Source organism: Caretta caretta, chromosome 3, assembly GCF_965140235.1.
Source record: "Caretta caretta isolate rCarCar2 chromosome 3, rCarCar1.hap1, whole genome shotgun sequence".
NCBI classification, from domain to species: Eukaryota; Metazoa; Chordata; order Testudines; family Cheloniidae; genus Caretta; species Caretta caretta.
Window position 1 is genome coordinate 74,200,467 of NC_134208.1, and position 7,711 is coordinate 74,208,177.

General features: G+C 42.9%; 1 protein-coding gene and 1 long non-coding RNA gene across 3 annotated transcripts in view; one reads left to right on the forward strand and one right to left on the reverse strand.

Annotated features, from left to right (window-relative positions):
* The window catches only part of GPR63 (G protein-coupled receptor 63), a 36,163-nt gene extending 32,987 nt beyond the window's left edge, over positions 1-3,176 (reverse strand). Inside the window, exon 1 of one of the 2 annotated variants that reach the window (XR_012667616.1) lies at positions 2,749-2,826. The gene's annotated coding sequence lies outside the window, so the exon portion shown is untranslated. Of the gene's footprint in view, positions 1-2,748 lie in introns of both variants that reach the window. The other variant, XM_048844963.2, reaches the window with a different exon arrangement.
* LOC125634363 (uncharacterized) lies at positions 3,134-5,351 on the forward strand. Its single transcript, XR_007355890.2, has 2 exons — positions 3,134-3,267; positions 4,356-5,351. It is a non-coding gene; the product is annotated as an uncharacterized LOC125634363 (long non-coding RNA).
* Positions 5,352-7,711: the final 2,360 nt, after the last annotated feature.

Genomic DNA, 7,711 nt, shown 5'->3' on the forward strand with positions numbered 1-7,711 from the left:
GTATGCTATGCCTCCATACATCACCTACTCTTATTTTTAAAGGGAGATTTTCAGAGTGGCACAGGAATGAAATGTGAAAACAACGTGATCAGCCATTACCTTTTGAAAAGTGTCAACATCTCTTAATAGATGAGCAGATAATGGGAAATGAGTATGCTCCTGTCAGTTTTGTCCTGATTCATATTATTTTCTCAATTTATAAAGGCAGCTATCCATTTGACACACACTGTAATAATAAGGACACTGTCTAATAACTTATGCAAGTAAACGTGCATAAGAAAAGCATCTGGGTTTCTGATCTGGGATAGTATGAGAGCAAAAATTCAATTTCAGGTATGGAAACAAGCAAAAATTATTCAAAGATGATCACAGTGAATAAAACAAATAAACCTCAATACTGGTCAGCGTCAAATCTGCTTCTGTAGACAGGTTCATTACAATTAAATTTTTTAGTCTAATATGACCCTGGGAACATGACAACATCACTGTTAAACCTGACATCAGACAGTAGAGAGTAGAACACTGCAAACATTGAAGCAAAGCACACTGAAGAGCTGGCAATCACTGTTCCCTCTAAGCTGTGCACGTGTGCGCATGCACACAGATCCTAAACCCTGCACACCCGGCGAAACACCACACGCACAAAAATTTGCACAGAAGCACAACAATTTGCACATAAGAAATTTTTTGCACACACGGCCTGTCAAAAATTAGAGGGAACTTGGTTTTTCCTATTCAACTAACTGCTTTTTTCAAAAACAGCTTTTAACAGATATTCAGAAATGGTCTATGTAATCTGTGAGAAACTGTCTCTCATATCGGATTCTTATTCTCTCTGCTATAAGATCAGCTATGTACCATATGTTCCTCACAATAGCAGAGAATGCATTGTACAAAATATATTTCCCAGTATTTAAACATTCATTCTTCAATAAAAATGAACAATTTTTGACAGTCCCCTCAGCCACACACACAACTTGCTTGTCACATCTTCTGCCCCATTTTGCAAATGTAGATGTTGCTTATATCTTTATGCATATATATTCCTTTGTTTCACCCCATTTTCATGGGGAAACAATTATACCTTAACTGATTTGCCAAAAATGTCTTTACAATTCTACTTACTGAAACATTTCATAGTGTGTCTTGCATTATGTGTCTTTGTACAGTCATTAATGAAAGATGCTATGCACGAAGTTGCATTGTAAACACAAATCCCACAAATAAAATTGTTCTAACCTGATGGGAAAACCAGTTTTTCTCATGTTTTCACATGGGGCACTTTTTTGGCTAAGAGTCACTCTTCAATCAAAAATATATCAATGGGTGTATGTTAGTATTTTTGTCTAGTAAAAAACTTTTCACGATCAAGACCTTAGATGCAAAACACTGCTGGTAAGGACAGAAAATCCTAAAATAACTAGATAGATACTGTTGTAGTTCTCACAGTCCAAGAATTCACAAGTCAATTTCCTTTCTTAGGCAATAAATAACATGAATCCTCTGGTAGAAAGTATTTTGGACCTGAAATCTATTTAATATATTTTAAAAGTAGAAATCTGAGTCCCCAGCCACCCAATTTAATTTGCATTTCTGCAGGCAAAGTGATAACAAGACAATACATAAAAGAGAGAATTGGAATGAAAAATAGAGAAATATAGATACTGTATAGGCTATAAAATCAAACTGTAAAGAATCACTCTTAAAAAGGTAAGGGAAGATAAAGAGATGACATTCAACCCTTTAAATATCTACTATGAATGTAACTCCTCGAGGATAATAGGGAGCTTTCATGTTTGGATCACATACTGAACTACAGCTTTTATTTAGCAACCACTCAAGAGAACAAGCCCACAACTGAGGCAATAAAAGAAAAAAACATGGACTGTGTGTTTTCAACACCTTTGCGAAGAGGCCAAAGACCACTGTAAAAGGCACATACTTTATGGCCAAGTTTGAACAGATATAAAATAATGCCAGAATTAGGAAAACTAATTTTAAAGGAAACACTTTTAAAAAAGAGGAAATGGAAACGCCTCGTGTGAAGGTTTGCCTTGGGAAACAATTGTGTGAGAAACCTAAAGCGCCTACCTCATGGCTGACAAAACCTCTACTTTTTAGCACCTTTAGATTCGGAAAGAAGAGTCAGTTTCTTTGGCTGAACTCTGCAGCAGTGCAACTGGGTTATAACTAGGGTTATAAAACCCTAGTAACCACTCTGCCTATTAATTAATGGCTTGATAAATGGCTCCTGGAATAAAGCCTGAAGATGAAGCGGATTTTTCCCACCTGGACGGCTGGCTAGAGATTATTTGCAACTCGAATTAGGCTCGACAGCCAGTTGCCCTGGGGCCCAGGAATGCAAGTACTCTTCGGGGTGCACATGTCTAAAATGGCCTAGCTGCTTAGAGACAACAGCCCGAGTGAAAGGGCACCAGGTGCCACGGAGAAACGGTGCGTTTCTAGCTCAGCCCCAGTCAGAAACGAGAGAATTAGTCTAGCGGATGGGCTCCGCACTGTAAGTTAAACAAAACAAATGCACCTGGGACAATTGCGCAGGACTCTCCAGAAAAAGAAAAACCCCAGCACAATTCTGGAGTTCACCTCTCCCCTCTCTCCCATTCAGATGATCCGCTCCCTCTGGCGTACACGCAGAGCCCCCCCTCTCCCCCCACACCCACAACTGGAGCAATCCACTTGCTTTGAACAGCGGGCAGAAGGGTGTTTAGGAAGAGAACAAAGTCTCACCTCGGAACAACCACCGCGCCTTGCAGATCCCGGCAGAGCAAAAGCCTGGCCTGATCCGACGCCTCCTGGAACTTGCCTGACATAGCAGCAGCCAGCAGCTCGCCGCCCCCGACTGGAGAAAACAAAAGGTTCAAAGCTGGGAGCAGGAGGAGGCAGCCCGGGAGGCGCACTGCTTGCAAGCTGGGGCTGCTCTCTCTGCCTCAGGGTAGCCCGCCTGCGCCCCGCTCAGCGCAACCTTCCCCATTGCTTTGAGGACGGATCTGCTGCTGGACAAACAGACTCAAAGCCTGGTCGGAGGAGGAAACGTTTTCCAGCCAGCCGCCTCCTTCTACTAACTGCTTCCCTGCAAGTGGCTGCTGGCCGTCCCGGCGGGTCTGTGCAATGCTGCTGCTGCTGCTGCTGCCGGGGCGGGCCCCCGCCCGGGAGGGAGGAGACTCCGCGCTCCGAGAACGTGCACCAGTGGCCGCGCGCTCCCGCCGAGCATCCCTCGGGCCGGGCTCGCCGCGCCGGGCGCTCCAGGTATGTGGCAGCAGCCTGGCGCACCTTGCACCTGCGTTAGCAGTCGGCCCCGGCCCTGAGTGGCAGGCGCGAGCGAGCGCACGGCAGAGGCCCGTTGCAATGGAGCGAGGCTGGTGCTTCCCAAGGGAGAGAGCTCGCTGCCTGCTAGGGGCTGCTCAGAGCCAGGGTGGACCTGCCTGCACCAATCCTGGGCAGGGGGAGCGTGCACTGGAAAGTCTAGTCTGCTCTTGCTCTGGGCATGTAAAGGAGCAGTTTATAGAAACAGACTGGGATTTAGCACCAACTGCTATGGAAACACTGTGTGTGTGATCCCACTTTTATTTTGTTCCTGCATTCGCATTAAGTTCTTTCTATTAAATTGGATGTTTAAAACAGATGCACACATGACATTTCCATTAGGGGAGATGGATGTTGCTGCACACTATTTACAATAAATCGTTTGCCTCCCATTGGCTTGGCACATACGTATAAATATGCTCCATTTCTCTAATGTTGGATTCCCCCCCCCCACCCCCCAATCCTTAACTCTAGTTATGAACAGAAAAATGACTGTAGAAATAACACTTCCTCGCTCCATAGAGATCTGCTCCCTTTGTGGATTGAGTCATATCTGCTGACTTTAGTGACTAAGGTACATTTTTACAGCTTTTGACTCCCCATAGAGCCAATACAACCAAGAGGAAGAGGGTTGGATTCAGTTCTGGCTCATGCATCATCATTAACTAAGTCTAACTGCAGAATCTTCAAGCAAGGTGCCTATTAATAGCATCAGTAACACAATTCAGGCAAAAAGAAAAGGAGTACTTGTGGCACCTTAGAGACTAACCAATTTATCTGAGTATAAGCTTTCGTGAGCTACAGCTCCACTGAATGCATCCGATGAAGTGAGCTGTAGCTCACGAAAGCTTATGCTCAAATAAATTGGTTAGTCTCTAAGGTGCCACAAGTCCTCCTTTTCTTTTTGCGAATACAGACTAACACGGCTGCTACTCTGAAACAATTCAGGCAGGGAATGAGCTTAGCTTTCAATAAATGTTATTACATTGTATCAAATGTATTAATTTTATTTCAATTAATTGTATTTTCAGTTGAAAGAATTTGTGGAAGACTAGTTATTTCTTTATGGGAGCAGTATCAAGACTGAAAGGATATAATGCCACTATGAAAACTCTTTTTCTCTTTTAACTTATAAAGTGAGTGTATTTGATCTCTCACTCAGAGAAAGTCAAACTTAAAACTACAGAATGCCATTTTTACACAGACAAGGTGGATGAGGTCATATCTTGTACTGGACCAACTTCTGCTGGTGAGAGAGACAACCTTTCAAGCCACACAGAGCTCTTCATAGTCAAACTGCAGTTTGGCTATTACAAAGACTGTAGTAGGCACTCAGCATGTGTCTCTATCCAATCCCCAAGTATCGGACAATAACCCAAAATGAGAACGAGAAGAAAATGAAGATTACAGAAAGCTTCAGGTTCTCTCATATTAATTTCTTGAACACAATACAGATAGTGGGCATTATAACAAAAAGAAGTCAAGGCCCACGCTTTCAATAATAGCTACCAAATACGCGTCCAACCTGGGTCAGGTTTTTTGTAGGGAATGGGAAGGAGGGATATTTTCTTTTGTTTTTTAGATGCTGAGCACAAGTAGCTTCCACTGAGTTCAGCTGGAGTTGTGGATGCTGAGCACTTTTGAAAATCAACTTTGGACTTTCAGAAATAAAGACACCCAAAATCAACGGCTGCTGTAAAAAATGCGACCCAAGTGACTTTTCCGTGGCCACACAGCAAATCAGTGACTATCAAGTGGCTATCAAGATGGAAATTAACTCCCTGAATATTCTTAAAACAGATCTTCAAAGCTTATTTAATTGACAACCTGTTATATCTTCACTGCTCAAGATTAGCATTCCCACAGGATTCTGCATTTATTTGCTGGTTTTACTGTATGCATACACAGTTTGTGCTTTAATTGAGAGATGCTTCAGTTGAATGTGCCTGAACAATTAACTTGTCAGGCCAGCATGGATAGTGGACTTTCATCCCAGAGAAAAGGAATAAATCTTGCCTTGACCTTTATATTTTCAGTTCATCTGGATAGAATGCAGTGCGCACATTGTTTTCCTCTTTGTTCCCTTGAATTAATGCACCAGCTTCACCTCTCTTTCTTCTTTGTCTGAGGGAAGAGCTTTGTCATTCCATGGAGGGCTGTACATGGAGGGCAACACTGCTCTCTGGTGAATACCAGCAGTGCACTTCAAAAGAAGGTTTCCCTTCTCAAGTGCATCTTTAAACACTAATACACTAACACTAAGACTGAGTACTGGTCTTCCCAACTGAGAGTTCAGAATGCCTAAGGAGACCAATGGATAGATCATTAGTCTTTCAGATCTTTGCTTAGGAAACACTTACAAAAAACTATATTGTGGCAACACTGTGGCCTCTATAGGTAAGCTGGCTCTTCATTGGACCAAGTATGGGGAGGGTGATGGAGGGGCTTCACTTGTCTATGCAGTCAAGACCCCCAGAGCTGGTCAAGAAATGCACACAAATGAGCTCTTTGCCCCCCTTACCTTTCAAGTAGCCTTCAATGGGCATTGAGCCTTTCTCCCTTGATGCCCATTCTGACCACACAGAACAGCTCCACATAATAAGAAAATGGTTGTAGAAATAAATACTTATGGCATATTCATACCTAGCCAGTGCAGGAAGGGATTAACAGACTTCCCTGGAATCAGGAAAGTAGAAAGGCCAATCCTGTAATAACTGCCCAAGATAAGATACCAAGTCTGGAGAGAGGACCCTTTGACAAACTAATGAGTAGCAAAAAATACAAGGAAGGGTTACTCTCGGCCCACAGCTGGAGGAAAGCTTGGGTTTTTAGGCTGGTATGCCAGGGAGAACACATTGTCGCAGATAAAAAATAACTATGAGCAGGATCTAAATGTACCTGCTAGGGCCCTTGAATAAAAAGTGACTTTTCTGGTCATTTTACCCCAGAAGCAAGTGGCAGGGGTGGGGGAGGGAAAGTGGAGGGAAAGTTTCCCTAAAGTAAAAGGACTGTCATGAGTGGTTACATCTACATGGAAGTGTTTTTGAAAATCCTGTTGCCCCAGCATTAGTACAGGTCCTCCAGGGGTAGGAGTGAAAGTAAAGACTGGCTGTTGGCATTTTTACTGCTGTTTCTTCTAGCACTGCAAGTTTAGATAACACAGTGGTTCTCAACTGTTCTATTTACCATTGTGGGCCACAATGTTTTATGTGGGCCACATCCAATACCATCTCTCTGGCCCTGAGGATGTCACATGGGCCACAGCTCTGTGCTGATTGGGCCCCCGCAAGCAGCCTGCGGGCCGCAGGTTGAGAACCACTCATAACACAATGGTCAAACTGCTAGTGGCTTCTCAACACCAGCATTTCCACCTTTGTTAGCATCTGTAGAGCTGCAGCAGTGCTAAAGCAATGGAGAGATTTTAGGAAATATTTCAGCGTGGACAAAGTCCTGGAAGCAAGAGTAACCCAGTTTGTGGACTAGTATGGTAGCAAAGACTGGTCTATATTAATTCCTGATGTGTGGGAACAGGCAATGCTGATGGCAGAGACTCATTTTAGATTTGGTTCTTTGCAGAAGGATACCCCCACTGTTAAGATCTTTGTTTACCTTTTACCTGCTGTGGTGTTCAATTTTTTGAGAGCAGTGGGTAACCATCTAAAATGTCATTGGCCTGTCTTACTCACAGTGCATAATACACAACGATTAGCACAAGTACTATGTAATTTATTTCTTTGACTACAACTGTCAGAATCCTTGAAGCAGTCACTACCTGCAAACATGTTACATGAGAATATTTGTGTTTAGACTTCTTGAATTATTTTGCTCACAGGAATATTTGCATGAATATTTCTCTTTCATCCATGATATTGCTTTTTCAACCCTACCTAAGAGGTGGCTGTGGGAGGGTGGCTTTCAACAGCCAAAGTACTATTCTGAGCCATATCCCATTCAGATTTCCCTCCTAATGGAGCTTAATACAACGTAAAAGATCTTGCATGCTTCTTTTGAGGTATCTGCATAATGTGCAGCACGGGCCAAAGTTTAATAATATAGGAAAGACTAGGAGCAGAAATCACACCCTCCCAAAATCTCTTTATTCATGAAAATTGTCAAAGTGTGGAACACAGTTGATGGAATAAGCCAATTATATTTATATATAAGCCAAAGAGCACTGGATTCAGGAAATAGGCATACCGGATGAGATGCTGCACGGACTTCAGGCAAGAGCACTTATTCTATTATGAAGCAATTACATAACATTAAATATTCAGATTCCTTTATAAAGTACCATCATGTGCTAACCAGAAACAGGGCCTGAGTTTCAATACTTAGGTCTGGATCTGAACTTCTTCCCCCAAGTGCAGACATTTGGATCTGGGGGGTT